This window comes from Phalacrocorax carbo, chromosome 2 (genome assembly GCF_963921805.1).
Source record: "Phalacrocorax carbo chromosome 2, bPhaCar2.1, whole genome shotgun sequence".
Taxonomy (NCBI): domain Eukaryota; kingdom Metazoa; phylum Chordata; class Aves; order Suliformes; family Phalacrocoracidae; genus Phalacrocorax; species Phalacrocorax carbo.
This window is the reverse complement of record NC_087514.1, coordinates 121,079,281-121,098,063: the sequence shown is the minus strand read 5'-3', so window position 1 is coordinate 121,098,063 and position 18,783 is coordinate 121,079,281. Positions and strand designations below refer to the sequence as shown.

Below are 18,783 nucleotides of genomic sequence, written 5' to 3'. Positions count from 1 at the left end.
GGTTTTGCTTCTGGGTTAACAGCAACTGTGATGCCATATCATCTAAACACTAATTTGAAAAGTTAGAAGCAGTTATAGGTATTGCAGAGCAGAAATAAAATACTACCAGCAACAGGTGTAATTCTTAAAAACGTGTATTTTCTCTTCCGAGTTGCAGACAAATAATATGAGAAAAAAATTAATCTCATAGAATACCCGTGCAGTGACTTGGTCATGCTACAGATTAGAGTGACCTTATATCTTATTAAACAAGGAACGTTGTGGCAGTACTTCTCATTTTGTGGCATGTGCTTTCATTTTGCTTCTGATTTTCCCATCACCTCACATGCAGAAAGAAATTATGCTAAAATGTATTTTGAGAGTTGGGGGGGCCCTGCTCTGTCTGCTAACTGTGCAGAGCTGTGCATGCCACAATGAATGTGCAAGAACAGGTAAAAAGCCATGATGAGGAGCAAAGAAGGGAAGTGATTTGGCATCGACCCAAATCTTAAACATTAGGCATAGCATTACTTTTAAAGTAATGAGAATACTACAGCAGCTACGTGTTAAGTCTTTGGCACAAAATCGTAAACAGTCTGCTGATCTTCTAGATGATACCTGCCCAAATGCCTGTAGCTGGGAAATAAGGGGAAGGAAGGGACAAAAACTGCTGATGGAGAAGTACCTCCAGTGAAGTAATTTCTGAAGCTGATGCTGATGCTGCTATTAAGAAGGATTTGTTATATAAGGATATTTGTTATATAAGGATAATTACAGAACACATTTTCAGTTAAAGGCATTTAGGGATTTTTGACAGCTTTATCTATCCAATAAGCTTTTAATTTCCACAATTTTTCTCTAGAAACCAAAAATTCATCTGAGTGGGTTTAAGAGGAACATGTCACTAAATGAATTAGAGGCCTAAAGATTCATTTTAGGTACTCTATCTGAGGCTTGGAGATGACAGGTTCCAGAGGCTCCTGCCTAGTTAGCTGATGTGCATTGGTCTCCCCTTGTTGTGTTTTTTGTAATCTATTTTTCTTTACCTGAAATGAAAATTGTTTGATGCATTTCTTTTTCGTTTTCCCAGCAGTAGCTTGTTTTGTGGATATCACTGTGGGATTTGACGTCTCATCACAGAGGGAAGGCCATGACCTATTTCATGGACAGACCAAACTGGAAAAGCATTTCCCTGACATTTTCCGAGCGCTCCTGTCTCTAAGGGACATGAGCTGCAATGTTGGGTCCAAGGCACAGAGCAGCATAGCTGTTCAAGTGAAGAATACTGCTACTCCAATATCCACAAAGTTCCATGTTGACAGTGAATCTTGCATAACCTGTCAGATGCTGTGATCGAGAGACCATCCCAACTTAATATTGAATTCTTGCAGTCACTCTGGGAAACATTTCAGAACAAGGATGAGACCTGACAAAAGGTAACGTGATAACTTAGTCAAACTCCTTAGTCAAAATTGTATAAGAAAGAATGAAATACAATTGTTCTTTGATTCTGTGTGATTTAAATTCTCTCTCTTATGTCTTTGTAGGTATTGCTTGTGTTTTCAGATGGTGTGGATGATGACTTAGAAGCACTCGGAAGAAAAACCTGAAGAACTTAGAAAGGTATCTATTTTTAGAAAAGTCAGAATGTTTCATTTCTCAGGGTGAGAAGAGGTATTTAATTTTTCTGCAGAAAGAGCAGAAGGAAATTAGGAGCAAATAAAAGAAGTTATAGTCTTAGATGCCCAGTCAATATAAATCAAGATAGCTCCATTCACAATGGAGATTGACAATGCCAGATAAGGCTGTCTTCCTAGCTTGGGCCTTATCTTTGTCCGTGGCCAGCAGTGGATATTTCAGAAAACACCTAGTAACAGGGTTAAGTAGACAGTAATGCTTTTTTGGGGTTACTTCCCTGTTTAGATATTTTATGATCTGAAACAATCTTTCTTACAATGTTTAACTAACTTTCCCTCAGCCACACATATCTTTTGTGTTTCACCAGTCAATCTGCCTTGTCCTCACTATCTGTTATCACCCAGAAACCTAGCAGATTGGGAAGACAGATTGAGTAGTTATCTTCCTCCCTGCCCTGTAGGCTTCAGTATTTGCATTAGCACCTGATTTCAGAGCCCAGAGTCAGAGAGGTAGGGCTGGAGGAATGGAGAAGCTGCCACAGGCTAAGCCTTTCTGATGTGTGCAGGAGACTCATGCAAGAAATGGTGAAAAGCAGAATTGGAGCTGAAAGGGCTAGATTTGCTAAAGGGAGATGCAAGGGGCTTCTCAGTTGGTAGCAGTCCCTTTGGTGTGTGCTTGCCCCTCATTCCGTGCAGATATCTGTTGCCTCATGTCTATTGTCTCTTCCTCATTTCCCAACAACATCCTTGCTAAGAATTCCCTTTTCTGAACAGCAGGCAAGCTATGGTGGAATACAAGAGTGACAAGTTGCAGGCAGCAAAATTAAGCATAACAGTCCTGTCAGCAAAGATGCTATTAACTGCAGAGCAGTAATAATGGGGAGAACATAAGGCTTCTTTTGGCACTTTGGCAGCCACGTGGGAAAGATGAGAAGACAGATAGACATGCCTAACAGCTCGTGCAGCTGTACCAAAGCGTTTTTCTTGGGGTATTGTGTATTGTTGGTCAGCTGACCTGCGTCAATAAGCAAATTAGGTGTAGAAGTGTGTTTTGGGATTGAGTGTCAAAGTACATTTTGAACTAAATTTTAAAATATCTTTCATCTTACATTTGGGTGGTTTTTTGTTTGTTTCTGGTTTGTTTTTTTTTTTCAATTTTATCTGCTGGGGCTGTGCAGCATCATTCAGTTAGAGACTGCTCTCATCTCTGTTCCAGTGAGTCAGGTTTCTGTCGGCTAGATTCAGGGAACTTAAATCAGAGTAAATTCAGTTTGTTGCCAGCTGCATTGTACAACTATAAAAGGGACTCGACCAAGCCAGAAACCTGAAAAATTACTGCTTGTTGCTGTTGCTGTGACCAGCATACTCCTCAGTGCATTTGGCTCCTTCCCAAAGTCTCACCCTGAAGTCCAAATATAACTGCATTTTCAACTGAATAATTGCCTCACTGTGCTTTTTTCCTTTACATGAGGAAATAGGCTTTTTCCTGTTGTTTCTCTGAACGATCTGAGTTCAAGGGGAGCACTTCAGGAAATTACTGAACAGGATATCTCTTTGCCTGTTGCTTTGCAACATAAGGAAGCATCTTGTGACCACAGGCTTACTCTGACTTCACACTGGTGTCATTCCAGATCAACGTAAAGAGTTGCATTCTTACAGCAAAACTGGCTTGGAGAAACAGGGAATTCAGATCTGTAATTTCTCTGATATCTACCTCAGCTTTAGTCTGCTATTGTAGCAGATGGAATGATGACTTGGGACACCAACATTTGTTATTATTTTAATGTAAAGAGAAGTGCAACCTAGAGCGTCTGTTTTTCCTAAGAGCTAAATGATTAAGTGAATATTTATGTTGACACTCAAATCAACCATATGGTCTTGAATCATTAATCATTATGCAAAAAGGAAGATTTTTATGTTGAGCCTTTTATTGGCTTTTCATTGTCACTAGCACGTCATTTGAATCATTGAATTGGGTACCATCAAAAGTGTGGCTTTTACAGCTGGCATTTCTAATAGATATCATTCACCTTTATGATGGATGTATATATAAGGTACAGAAACTATTTTTCAGTGGAACTGATAGTTATATTCATATTTATTATAATTAGGTTTGGATGGTCTTAGAACTGTTGTTTTGGAAGAAGCCTCTCCAATCACCAAAACCTCCAATCCCTTGAGTTTGGAAAGGATTCGAATATGGGACTCACTTAGATATTGGCATGACAGATATCACTAGCAGGCTATCCAAGTTCTTGGTAAGTTACGTGATAAAGAACCAATGTACAGAGTAAAATCTTGGGTAAAAGACCTGCACAATGAGACCATAAGTAACAAGTCTGGTAAATATGACTAAAAAAGGAGTCACACTATTAATAGAGCGTACAGTCCAGTTGTATTTGTATAGTGAGTGCTTCCAGTAAGAGCAGGAGCAGAGCCATGAGGAAATTTTTGGAGAATACATTTTCATCAGCAGTAACTACTTTTTAAGAACAATTTCACTGAGAGGACCTGCTGCTGTTTGTCTTTCTGGGGAAGGAGGTGAAATCAGAGATAGGGGAGAATGAGGGATAAATGTAAGAATGCATCCTAGCTTTTTATTGCTAAGTTTGAGTTGTAAATAATCATGGGCTGCATGTGGAAAAAATCACGCCTTGGGGTCCCCACCTGCAAGTGGTACTTACTGCCTTTGCCACAGCTACTGATGAGTGTGAATGTGAATGTGAATGTAAGTCAATGCAATGCTGCTAGTGAATGTAATCAGCATTCAGTGATGTCTTCTACTTCTGGGAAGGCCTCTTTTCCAGCCTGATGCTATTACCTTGCAGGTCAGCAAGAAGAGCAGTGGATAATTAAAGCAGGTTTTTCTTTTCTGAGCTTCTCTTAAGCTGCAAATAGATTTCCAATAGTCCCCTTGAGCTAGAATGAATGATTTAGGTGAGAACTAAACAGTCTTTTTGAGGCTGCTGGTCACTGAGATGTAAGAAAATTATAAACAAAGCAAAGGAAGAATCTTGTCTTAAAACCAAAACACGTAGCTCCTTTACTTGTGTTGGTAATTTCAAATAGAAGCCAGTTGATTCTTTCACTGTTAGCTGTCTGCTATTTACTGTTTTGGAAAAAGGCAAGAGGGTGAGGATGTTTAGCTACCTGTGCCTTATGGCACTATTTTGGTATATCTTCCAAGATCACAATGTACCCTCTGTCTAACAATGCAGGAGGAGGCATCAATCACCAGTTATGAGTAGTACGGAGGTTGGGGAACGTTTCATAATTGATGAGCTCATCTAAAGATTCTAATAATGGTTTTGCTTAGCAACCTGCCTGCTTTTCCCTAGAATGTGTATCTTTCATACATCTCTATTCAGAGTTGTCAGGAAGTTCCTAATGACTGCTTGTGGTCCTAACGACTCCATTTTTTAACAGTCTTGGAACAACTTAGGCTAGCAATTGGTTGTTTCTGCAGGAGCTCCAGAAAGAACCACAATCTCATGAGGACACTGCATTTCATTTTGATAGTAAAGGCTTCCATTAAAGTCGATGGAAAGATGCCAGTGAAATGCTACAGGCTAGGGAATTAAAAGTTAACCCATACAAACAATTTAAAAACACATTAAATGAAATTGTTTGTCTTTTTTTTGTTGTTTTTTTTTACTAACCAGATGTCAGGTTAAGGAATGCAACAGAGCCCTTCTTGTATTCTTTTCCTTTGATCTAGTTAAGAAATAGTGGAACATTCTGTACTGTAGTTCAGTAGCGTAACATTTAATTCAGTTCAATTTTAAGTAACTTCTTTTGACAGCTTTTGTAATAATTGAGAGTTCTGTCAAATGTGTGCATTAATTCTAAACAAAATTATGCTCTATCTTGTGGGTATTTGAAGAATATACTTTTTCAAACCCTCAGGAGTGAAAATATGGTAGAACAATGTTCCCTCTATAAATGAAACATTACTTTATATACAGTCCCAATGTCCCTGTGGACAAACATGTTGACTGGTCACTCAGTAATGGGTGTTGCTTCGCACCTGTATGTTTCAGCAGCCATCAGCTCTGCTGCTGGAGGCTTCAGACCTTCTGCCTCCAATAACTGACAAAATGGGCAGCTTAGGCTTGTATAATATTAGTTCACAAATACTTTTTGACCAGCCATAGCTTTATTTTGCCCTCTAGCTCTTCTCTGCTTTTCCAGACTTACAGAATTCCCTTGAGTCTTTTCACTCTAATCACCTTGTCCCCTGCACAACATCTCTTCCACCCTTGGTTCTTCTTTCATTATAAACATTAAGCAAAGTCCAATATAGGTTTGCAGGTGCACTCACAGGAGAGCTATGCCCTGCTGCTATTTCTAATGGTCTGCCAGGCCAGATGGTGGGTTCCTGCCTTGCCAAGGCAAACCACTGCCTCTGTCACCCGCCAGCATAGCATCTGTGATCTGGTATTTTGCTTAATGCTGTGAGTTTTCACAGGAAACTGAGCGACAGTAGAAGAAAGTGCTCCTTTGCAGCCTTGGTTCACAACTAGAGCAAACTTTGTTACCCCAAAAGACAAAGTACAAAGCAACCCCTTGCAGGGTAACACTTTGCAGTGCTGATGACTAAGTGGGGTAAAATTTGTGGGGTTGGATGCTTTCTCTCTCAGGACAGAGTCTATATGAAGGCTTTTCACTTTCCATAAATCTCTCTCAAAATATTGTGCCTGGGGCAGCAGCTTCCCCTGCCTGTTAGCGTACTCTAGGCACACAGATGAAAACAGCTACTCACATGAAGACCTACCTCAGAATTCAGTATAATGGCTGTTGTGCCAGGCTGTATTTTCACTCTCTAAAAATTACACTGTAGCAAAAGAGGGCAATTCAGGTAGGAGCTTCTTTTTGGCCTGTGAATCTTTTTTAGCACAAGGGAAGGGCAATGAGAGGCTGAAAGAATGTTCTCTCTTACCCTCTGTGCTATACAAGGCTCATTTAATACTGAAACATTAGGAGCACTATTAAGCCTGTGCTGAGACTCAAAGTCCCGGACAGCTGTTTCTGGTGCAGCTTTCATCTGTGTGGAATCATGAGACAATGGAAATGCCCACCTTGGATTCAGAATGGTTTGTTTTGCTGATTAAATCTCTCCTAAAACAGTCCTCATCAATCGTAAACATTTTCAGATACTATCCTCACAACTTATTTGTTTACTGATATCCCTCTTTCCTCCTCAGCTCCAAACCAGGGTGAGCAGCGCACTCTCAACTCTTCTATAAAGATATGTTACGTGAACTCCTTCAAAAATAATTGGACTAGTAAAAAAAAAAAAAAAAAAGAAAGAACAGTGTTAAATCAGAAACATTAAGAAATTTTGTAAGTTTTGCGGTTATACAGAATATAGTCTGAAAAGAGATTTACTTCTAAAAAGCTGCTTGGACTACACAAGGAAGGACTCTGCATGGAAGCCCTAAAATCTCTACCATATCTGTTCAGAGGTATTTCCTGGCTAACATCTATTTGGGGCTTATTTTTTAAAGTACACTTCTTTCTCACAAGGTACCAGACTCTCTTGGGACAAATCCTTAGTTTGGCTTGTGTCAAAAGTAATGACTTGGAGAAGGCATGTTTTATCCTATGGGTCACAATTGCACTTTGGTCAATCTCAGCATACTTCTGTGATCACCCAGATTGACAAATGTGGAGCCGTTAAAACAACCAGTCTCATTCCAGTGTGGAGAAGCTGCAATCATACAATCATAGAATGGTTTGGGTTGGAAGGGACCTTTGAAGATTACCTAGTCCAACCCCCTTCACTAGCAAAGACAGAAGAGCAATTGATTGACTACTAATGATAAAATGGCATTCAAGAATAAACTATTTGAAGCGGAAGCAGCCAATGACACTTGTTTTCTACCCAAACCAACAAAACATTTTTCATTAAAATGCAAAATAAGCGTTTATATATGATAGCGTGAATCTTCTACAAGGTGTTATTTTTTCCTGTCGATCAGCTTTTAAATATTCAGTAATTAAGATATATCTCAATGCTGTCTTGAAATGTATAATTAATTGCTGGAGGTACTATAAAACTTTGAAAGAGCTTTTCCTGGGGCCTGCAATGAAAGAAAATCGTTTCTCCCTGGAGCATCTAATAAAAACATTGAGCCACCAACAAATTTAGATGTGAGACAAATAATGCATTGGTGATGAATTAATCTGTTAGTAACATTAGGGGAAGCATTAGGAGAGAAATGATCAGGAAAGTTGTTGTTATTCAAGTTTTCAACAGTGTTTGAAGCCCAGGGTAAGCAGAGGGACAGAATTGGCAAAGAACAATATAGTGGCCCATTGAGTTTTTCAAAAATTCCCCAATAGTTTCTGAAGGTCAACCAAGTATTATAGCATTATCTCTCATTGTTTAACTCCAGGGACCCAATGGTGTTAAAGCCAACCTGGGATATCTTGGAGATGAAGGAGAACTGGTAAGTTATAACACTTTAAAAACCTGTGTTTGTGAAAACTAAAACTTTTGAGCAGGGGGAAAAAAAAGAGCATCTAAACTAGCTGGAGAGTGAATTTACAAAGCTCTATTACCTTTCCAAGGTAAGAACTCCCTCACGTCATTTGAATAAAACAGAGATAAGGTAATAAAATTTTCAGTAACATTTCTTGGCATATAATGGACTTACATTCAAACATGTATGTGGCTGGCTGGGTCCCTACTTAGAAAAGCTATTTGGGAACTTATTTTCATTTCTGTAGGAGACTTCTGCAAAAAGCATTTTTTTGTTTTCCTCATATTTTTTCATTTTTTCCTAAGTTGTTATTGAAAAATCAAAGTTTTGTATGAGGAAACTAAAAGTGAACAAATGGAGACAAACCCAGTAATTTTCTGCAGAAGGAACTGTTTATAAGCTAGTTTTGGCCAGTCAAGACCAGCTTTTTGATCTAGGCATCCATTTTTAAGTATTTTTGGTTGTATCCAAATAGATGTGTTTTTTGAAGGCCATCTGAACCATATCTTTCTTGATTTGACCCAAGTGTCGAATTTTTTGATGCTGATAGGTTGCTGAAACAAAAAACATGAAAGGGAAAGAGACTGGAAAGCTTACTGCAAGGCTATGACCACCTCTTGATGGATACGTTTGCTCCCAAAAAAGAAAACAGTTTCATCTATATAGCTTTTGTTTCAAATTAAAAAAAACCCAACAAACTACCCAATGAGCAAAGACCTATCAGTGGAAACTAAAAAAAAAGCTACAGTGAAAGTAAGGAAGTAGCATAGCAGTGTAATGGGTATTAGAGAGGAGCTTGACTCAAGCTGTCATCAGGAGGATTCAGCAACTGTTTCTGTTGGTGTTGTCAGCCAGTTTGTAATAGTTTGTAGGCATTGCTCTGGAAGACTCCTCTCTCTTTTATATGTCAAGATGCAGTACTCCAAAAACTGGCCTGCAGATATATAATGGCATCCTCACATTGTATTTGCTTTAATTTCATTGCACTGTGTAGGAAGAAATTTTTCATGGAAATTATGTCAGCCAGGCCCAAAAATATTAGTTCTGCTCTGTGAGATTTGTGTAGTTGTGTGTAGTTTCAAATTTAAGATGTGCTAGCATAGTGATACTTTTTAATAGGAGTTAGATTTGTCGAAATGGTAGCTGGAGACTTGGGGTTATAAATGTAATCTGAATATTAACAGATCAATTCATATGGCTAAAAAGAAGTCAAAATCATAGCAAGGGAGATTAAAAATATTTTAACATTTGCTAGGATACTGCTAATATGTTTGATCTTTCATAGACGGTCACTGAATTCTGAGGATCTTGCAGTTGCACATTTCTCTGTTGCAACCTCTTTAATCCGCAGTCAGTCAGGGCCTTTACTGGGGCTACAGTTCTTGAGAAGGCGGCTTTCCAGGAGTACAGGACCAGATATCTCTGAGAGATAAATTAGCTGCCAGCTTGTGTAAACCTCACATAAATTTAAACAATTGAATTATTCTTTTCTCTCTTTCAGGTCCCAAGTCAACCACTTGGACCACAAGGAAGACAAGGCAGCATGAAGTGTCCAGGTAAAAGAGGATTAAATCTTAAACAAAATTTCTGAAAATACCATTTCATTGTGATTTAGAATAATCCTTCAATGTTTTTGTTATATGTTATTCTAACTTTTGCCATCTTTTTTCTTTTCGGGGGTTTCAAGGATTTGTTGGAAAACAAGTAGCGTGACCCTAGACAGTTCATGTTTGTGAATGCAGTGTTCTTCTGTGCCTTTTCTTGCACTAAACAGAGATTTTGAAAGTTTTGCAAAGATGTCAGTGAGTGTTAAGTCAATGTTACTTTCTTTTAGGCTACTTTGCAGATGTCTGCTGCAATGCCCAGTTTATGGTTGTGCCCAGGGAACACACAAGAAATTAAACTTCAAGAATGGACTCCTGTGTTTAGTTTTTATTCTGTGTGTTTTGGCTTTTTGTTTTGTTTTTTCTTTTTTTTTTTTAAAAAAATCTTGGTCTGTGTCACCCTATTCACGCTGGAGTTTGTAAATGTGTGTTGGTTGTTTATGTGAAAAATTCATGCACATTTGTATTATTTCAGGGTGACAATGGGGAAGATGGGAGTGATGGAGTTAGAGGAGAAGAGGTACAGTATTTTCTTTCTTTTGCCTTCTTGACCTCAAAGTTACTGAGTGATAAAAATGAATTAATATGCCATATTTTGTCTTAAGGGGTCTCCTGGGGTTCCTGGCAAGAAAAGATAAAAGGGTGACATTGGCTATCCAGTAACATTTTGTTATCTTTTATTGTTCAGGGTTTGAATTTAAGAACAATAGCGTGGCTATTTCATGAAACTGTCCCTGTGAGAAATGTCTTTAATAAACTCTCAAGCACAAGGAGTAGACCTTGTACCTCGAAGTTATTTGCACATTTTTTTTTAACTCCTATCAGGAGAGTTATTATGGGTTTTCCAGCATCTGAAGGAGAGCAAACTACTGGTGAATAGCTAGCAGATATTTTTGTAAATAGGGTATATAAGAAAATAGTTGTTCTGTAGGATGCTTCTGGTTGAAAGGGAATTTGAAGAATAATTAGATCTGTACCTTATAGCCTTCTAGGAGGGCATTTTCTCATATTTATTAAGGCATCAAGGTATTTCTGCATAGGCCTAATTTTTATTTGGCTAAAGATAGGTATGAAGCCTCCTACTTCTGTAGTACCCTGACAGATTCACATACATGAGACAAGAGGATTTTTTATATTCTTTGTTTGCCAACATCAGATAGTTCGTTCTTCATAAAGTGTGGAGCAGCCCTGTTGCCTCTTTAGTTACCTTGCAGTCTGAAACAAGGTGTGACTTAAGACTCCGAACAGCAAAAAGCGACATTGCCTTGTGGCAGCTTCAGTAGACAGTTGGTGAACTGACCATTTGTCTTTTCGCTGATGAGACACTAAATGTAGAATGGCTAACGGAAGCAGAAACCCCAGCCTTGTAGACGCTGAACATTTTGCCTTGGCCCACGTAATAAAAACATTCCTCAGGGGGAAACCAAGGTGATAATTCAGGTGACTGGTTACAGTATAGCCTCCACAATTCAGTGCCTGCTATTAGGCATGGCAGGCTGGTGGGTGGCCACCATGCAGGTCTATGCATGAACAGTTTGATCTTGCAGGAGCCTGTTTCAAGTGTGGAAAACAATACTCTTAAATAACTGCTTGGTACCTCTCTTCCAGAAGAAACTGTCTTACTCTTTCTGCCCTTATACAGATACCCAAGGAGGCACAGGACTGCTGCTCAGAAGTCTCTGGTTTTTCACAGAATAGGGAACATTGCATTCAAAACATGAGATGTATGTTACCACATGCCTTTCAAAGATGTAGTCTACAGACAAAGTTCTTTGATATTTGGAATAATTTCTGGTTTGTTGCAATAAGTATTTTGAATCTATTCTTTACTTTAAAAAAACAGCAAAAACCAAAACATGAAACAAAATGTAGAGCACAGTGCCTTTTCCTATATTGCCTCCTGCCCAAGAATCCCCAGGTTCCTGGATTTTTTGGGAGTGGAATTGGGGCAGAAACTGTGGCTGAGACTATTTGAAAATGAAGGTGGAAATGTTGGAGCTTGGACCTATCTCTTGGCAGTTCCTGCATGAAAGTAGTGCTTCAGGTTACTACTGAGAGAGGTTCTGCTTTCAGGGAAGTCCAGGGCCAAGAGGACCCCCTGGTGATTGTGGAGCCCCCTGGCTATTGAGGAGGTCCTGTGTGTTTTTTCAAGTGCATCATTATTTTCTGGATGTAGACTGTCTTTGTGTATGTACTCATAAGACTTTTTACATAGTCCTCTGTGCACCAGGGCAAAACTGAGATGTTCTTCCAGCGTGTTCACATGATATTGCAATGACTGTTAGCATGTCTAACACATAGGCTTTTTATTAATCTTTCATACAGGTAAATCTCTCTACTGTTTCACTAAAGGAGAATGTTTACCGGATTTTTTTAGTAGTTAGTACTACCAAATTCTTGATCTATTCTCTCTAAACAACATTAATCATATGCATTGACTAAGGACTGACTTGTTTATTTAACATCTAAGATTTTCTAAGAATAAGCATTCTTACTGGGAGGTGTTTCTTTTTTTCAGGGTGTCCCTGGACTGAACAGTGCAATAGCAGGATCAAGAGGTTCTGCAGGAGAAAAGGGGAAAGAAGAAATCGTTTAGAAATATGTAGAATTTCTGTAAGATATCTGCTTACCACTTATACAGTTTCCTCCTCCTATCTGCGTTATTTTAAATACAGCTTTGCTAAGGATATGGGAACTTACCACTTCTCAAATGTGATGCTAACAAATGTCTGAAAGGTCTTTGAGCAGAAATGCCACTAAAAAGGAATGAGTACTGCTGTCAGCATCAAACCTGCAAGGCAATCAAACCTGGCAAACACCTGATCTGATTTCAGTGTGCAAATCATTTAAATCTTCAGATTTTAAGAGAAGATGTTAAGATAGCCACTGAATCCCATGGGCTCTGGGACCTGGGAACTCCTCCTTCCCAACCACTGAAGCCCAGACAAGTGCACACTAAGATCTAGGAGGTCTATCTGTCCCAGTCCAATGGATGCTGCCGCTGCTGCTCCTGTTTGCACGTTTGGCCAGTAGGGAGGATTCGTCCTGTATTCCAGAGATATACACACACCAGTGCAGCCAGACACAGAGACTACCACAGACAGAGCACTGGCTTTAGGAGCATCCACAGATAACACTACTGGAACTCATGTGAAACATATGTACAGATAGTAAAGTCCTGTTCCTCCTCTCTGGAGGAGGAACATATGTCCTAGCAGATTAGATTTACAAATGCAACCGTATTCACAGATCCCTTAGATATCAGCATAGCTTCTAAACCCTTTTAAGATCCATGCCTGGAGCATTGACAAGGGAACAGAATACTCTCCTTTTCTTCTCCTGAAATCAGCTCAGGGGGGAAGCTCAGCTGCCTCCAGGGAAAAGGAACAGCCCCACTTGCACTTAGAGTGAACTGAAAACAGATTTTGTCATCTGGACAAAAGACCAGAGAAAATGGTCTGCTGTAAATCCCTTGATGCTTTCAGGGAGAGTTAAAAGACTGGGTGAGCCTTTTTTTTCCTGTGATACAACAGTACCAATGCAAAACTTTCCAGCAAGCGTATGCCTTCACAAGTGGTCTGTGTCATTATCCTCAGTGCAACAAAGGAAGAATGTGAGGCACAGAACAAAGAAGTAACTTGCCCGATATCAAAGAACAGGCTAGAAGCAGAGCCAGGACTCTGCCAACTCTCTAACCCCCAGCGCTGTGCTCTTAACAAGGGCCTGCAGGAATCTCTCCATGAATAGCTGTAACAGTATTTGCCAATTCTTATACAGTGCTATCAGCTAGGCCTGTTCAGAGGTGTGTAACTGGTTGCTTCTGGTGGTCCGTGCTATTTACTGAAAGGCTTTGATAGAGAATGTTATTGCGGGGAAATCCCACAAGGCAGTTTTTGACAGTCTTAAAAATTTGGCAAGCAAAAATGGACAAAAGAAACAAACTGCAGTGATGCTAAGGAAATTAAATTTTCCATGAACAGGGTGAGAGAGGACAAAAAGGCTCATGTGGCTCATCAGGAGGTGTAGGCAAACAGGTAAGTTCCTTTAACAGAGGAAGTTTGTACACTGTGAAAATGGAAAACAGTTCTTAACTTGTTTGAGCTTGATTTAGTGGGAGAATGCTTTTTAGCCTCTGCCTTGCAAGCGCTTTTGATAGCAATAATTAGTTTGGTGACTAGCAATACTCTTATTGTTAAATAAAAATACATTTTCCTAAGCAACATTCAGAATGGCACTGAAGGACAAAACTGGACTAGTTTTTGTAAGCGTTTTTGTTTTGTAAAAAAGCATAAATTTTGCATTTGTTTGTTTTTCAGGTGAAATGTTTTAGTGAAGTTGCCCACTTTTAACAGCATTTAGATGATACCTAACTGGGCCTCACAGCCGTTGTTTTTTCCTTCTCTTAGGGAATACCAGGACAAAGGGGACAATAGGAATCAGAGGTAAGAACTATTCTTTTCTTATATCTGCCCTTTTCCACATAGGAGTTTAATTAAGAATTTTGAAAAAGATAATTCAAAGTAGTTGCAATAGATATGTTTGAGAAATATTTTTTTTAATTGATCAGGAGCCTCATCTGGACTTTTATGCATGTGCTTCATGCTATTACACTAAAACAATTGTTCCAAATATTGCATGGCTAAAACTGCAAATTTTAGGTATCTATAGCTTGCTTGTAAGTATTGTTAGATACATAAAACTTCTTTTCTCATTTGTTTGTCTCAATTTGCAGCATTAGGCCTTTGAAAGCAGAGGGTGCTGCTTTCAGTGCTCAGCAAGTGTTTCATGGTGGCTACAGTATTAAATGATTTTTAGTACCTTGCATGTTGTCCACACACAAGATTTTACTTCAAGAACATTATCGCTGTGTGGTTTCAGGAGTACTGTCTTTAGACTGGTTTTGCTGTGTTGATTATGTGTTGATTCTGGGTCTGCAGTGTTCAACTTGTTGAAATCTGACTGGTTAGATAGACCGTCTGGAATTTTTCTTGACATCTGTAAATGCAAGAAAATATGTTATCCATAACAGGAAGATGTAGGTAAAGAAAAAAAATAGACCTTTTTAATACAATAAATCCCAACATGTTACGGTCTGTTAGATCACATGAGAAAACGTAACAAAACTACGTTTTTTTGTAATTTAAAAACAGGGCAGTTGTGGACAGCCTGGACAGTATGGCTTGCAAGGAAAACAAGGATAGGAAAGACCTCAGGTAAACATTATTATTATTCACAAAAGGAAAAAAACCAACAGTAACGGTTTGTTTGTTAGATGAACTCTTTTGTACACTTTGTGTTTTAGAGACAAAAAAGTATTAACAGTCAAAAAGGACAGAAGGGGAGACCAGGACATAAGAGTTGTTTAATTATAAGGTACTGGGTGTGTTACCAGATGAGGATTACAATCTGAATGTTTTTCGTTCCACTGATTTTTCAAGTTTCTTTTCAGTACATGGTATTGACCAGAAAAAGAGATACATATTGCTACAAGACAAAAGCAAGAAAAAATTTCCATAAAACTTAATTATTACTGATAAAATATTAGCTTTCTAATAATGCCACCTTCCTAATGATGCTGAAGGAAAAAGTGATAGCATAAGGCACTTCTGCATCAGTATTTTTTCCAAGCTGTGGTAAATTCTGCAATAACAACTAATACATTTTTGTAGTTATCTATAACCACCTATTAACAAAGGACTTGACAGTTTTATTATAGTAAGCAAAGACAGAAAAAGAGATGAAAGGTCACAGATTTGGTCATGCAGAAACTATCAAGTATGAATTAACATGCTTAATCTAACAATCATCATAATTTTAGTTCATAGGAATTCTAGTTCTTTCATTAGCAAAAATCTGTTTTAGAGAGGTTTTCTGCCTTTGCTCCTTAGTCTCCTTCCTGGGTGTAAATCTTGTTCCAAGTGCTGTAGCACTGGTTTTATTTTTGTAATGTCTTGCTTTCAAGAGCAGTGATGGTATAGATGTTTTGTTGTGAGTGTTACTAGCTTTTTTGTTGTTCATGCTCTGACTTCGTACAACTTCCTGTCCGATGTCAACTGATCTGTATAATTGTAGTTGAATACTTTAATGCAAAAGCAAAGTAAACAGACTGATTTTCACAATCCAGTGGAATTATTTGGCCAGACAAGCTAAAAGTTGGTGGTTAAACACATTAAGTAACAGTTATGAACTAATACCTTTCAAGTGTGTGTTCCCTTAAGCCCTCTTACAGGCTTCCTGGTGATAGGCTTCTCCAAATCCCAGGGGAGTCCCTTGCTCACTCCTTTCTCTGAAACTACCATTCTCTCCTCTGTCAACTGCCAAACATTTCCCATCTTCCACACAGCTGCATGTTTTCATGAATTCCCTTCCCTTGTACTTTGGATATGTTTAAGGGGATGTGGAGAAAGAGAAGTATAGCTGCTGCCTTTTGTACTGAGCAGATCAGTGGTCATGAAACCAGCTCAACCTCCTGCTTCCTGGTCTGATTGCCCTTGCTCTGAACTCACTGGCAGGGCTGCGGGGTGGAAACCAGGAGAGGGGGAAAGGATGTTGTTCTCTGCAGGTGTTTTTTCACCTAGCTCATTTGTACAGTGTAGCCCCCACCCACAGAAATTTCCCCCTTTCCTGATCAGTAGCTCTCTGGTACACTAAGGAGATGATGCTGAGTTCCCACCCATGGCAGCCTTCCCAGGTCTGCCTCTGTCCCTCACTTTGCTATTTCCTGTTATCCTTTTAAAAGTAAATACTGGCAGGATTCAAGAAAATTGTTGTTTCTCGGTAAAAAAGAGTGAAAATACTAGTGGCTCTATATGAGGCAGTACAAACTAAATTGCTTGTGTGGCTTCAGTCTGTTGGAATGCCAGTCGATTAGTGGCTTATGGGAGATGAGTCTTGTTTTCATTGTAACATCATTGCCTGAGTCTTTGGTGTTGAAAACATAATTACGCATATGGAAAGGAGGGGGTCATATTGATGAAAGCAGAAGGCTGCTCTCTATCTAATATCTCTGTGTTTTCTACAAAATTAATGCCTGATTTTTTTAGTACCTCATCCTGTAAAATTTGAAGCTATGTTTTTGTTGGGGACAACTTTGGTGCTGCAAAGTCACGGTCTGCATAAATCTTTTTCAGACTCAAGTATAATGGACTGGGACTATCGTGCCTTACCCTGCTTCTGATGTGAGCAATAACTTCGCAACAGACTGGTTTTGAACTGTAAATGTCCTGTAGATCACTCTGATATGTCCTCTTTGCTATTCTGGTGCCAGATCCCAAGACTGTCATGGAAAAGAAAAACTGTTTTCACCTGGTTTTTTTCAGAGGCCACTCAACATTCAAATCTAGATAATATTTTTGATGTTGTGTGCTTATCCGTAAAAGTGCTGTCTTTTTGTCTTGAGAACAAGACTATTGAAACAATATTTTCCGCAGGCGTGGAATGCTTGCTGTTATTTTGGAAAGATATCTTGAATGCTTCCTTAATGTGACAATTAATTAATTTTTTCTTTTTATACGCAGCCTTATTTAAAGATATGTTTCCCAGCAATTTACCATGGGAACCAACTGCTTATCTCTATTTTCCTCTGCCAATAGTGAGCTGAGGAGGCTTCACTTTGACTTATGAAGCACATATCTCGATTGAATTCCACTTATTTTTGTCATTTGTGTCCAGTTTTCTCACTGTCTTCAGTATTTTGTGACCAGCCCTAAGCATTTTGACTGAGCATGCTGTGTAGACGTTAATGCTGTGTTTATCTGCAAGTGTAGTGTTCAGTGACCAAAAAGGGAATTGATTTTCCATCTTCCAATTAGTACTCCAGTTGTCATGCTGTGTGAGGTGGGTCACAACCACCAACTGGAAGCAGAAGCAGTGAGCCAGGGGTAGACTTTCCCAGGAACACAGTGCAGGTCACAGAACCACATTAAAAGCAAAGGCTGAGTCAAATTGCTTAATGCATTAGGCTTTTTTTTGTCCCACTTTCTTTCCTGCTGTATTTCACCACAAGGAAACTGCCTCTTGTTCTGGTGCTATCATTTTTCCCCAGGAATTAATGCCACACGGTTACGCAGTTCCTTATATCTGCAAAGCCATTTGTCATCAATAATACTTTTGTTATCTGACCATATCAACTTAATTTTGTCTGGAAGCAAACTATTCCATTTCCTTATACTCTAAAATGGTCCATGCTAGATACACTGTCATTTGAAGCATTCGAGTTGAAAATACAATCCTGTATTATTACAGAAAGATATTTTATTCTTCTGTTTTCATGGCATTACTATCCGGAATGATTCTAGTCCATGTTCATCTTTTCACTCAAGTTAACTCTTCCAGTTTTCATTTGTGTATCACATATGTGATATGCTGGTCTGGGCACTGGAGAAAGCATTGCTCGTTCTGATGTCCCTTTCCCTAACAACTCGGTGATCTGCAAGATACAGAGTATTTTTGATATTTCTACTCTGTGTTTTAGAATACAAATATTTAATTCACACCATTCCAATCCTCACCTAAGTCCACTGAACGCCACTCAGTGTTGCTGGGTTTTTGTCATTGTTGTTGTAAAAGAAATAAAGTTACTGCAGTTGTTTGACAGCTTTAGGGATAGTACCCCTAACTACAGTACTCTCACTGGTGTAAGCCTTACTTAACACATAGTCAAATTAATTTCCAGCCCCACTCCACACATTTGTAGATACCCTGAGAGGAGGCAGAGATAGAAATTGCCATGTATCTGCCTTGTATAGAGAAAAATGTGCTTGCCACTGCATCCGTTGTAAAGCGAATGCAGAAGAGTATTTTTCCTCTTCATTACCCTATAATGAAACTTGTTAATTTTAAAAGATGCTAAAGTAATGGAGAGGGCTTTGTCTTCTTCTCTGTCCATTTTCTACACCTGTTTAAATAAAAAAAAAAGCATGTTCTTCTTTAGAAACAGATTAGTTTTGGTCTTTGAGATCTGTCACGTACAAAGGTATGTGGCCACATTCAGTAACAGAAGCCATCCATCACAGCTTCTGGAAGCCAGCTGTGAAGGGCTGGGAGGGCAGATCTGCCTTCACTCTGACATATCATCCA

At 39.0% G+C, this 18,783-nt stretch overlaps 1 pseudogene; it reads left to right on the top strand.

Moving 5' to 3' along the window:
* The window catches only part of LOC104049391 (collagen alpha-6(VI) chain-like), a 49,217-nt pseudogene that overhangs the window by 10,113 nt on the left and 20,321 nt on the right, over positions 1-18,783 (top strand).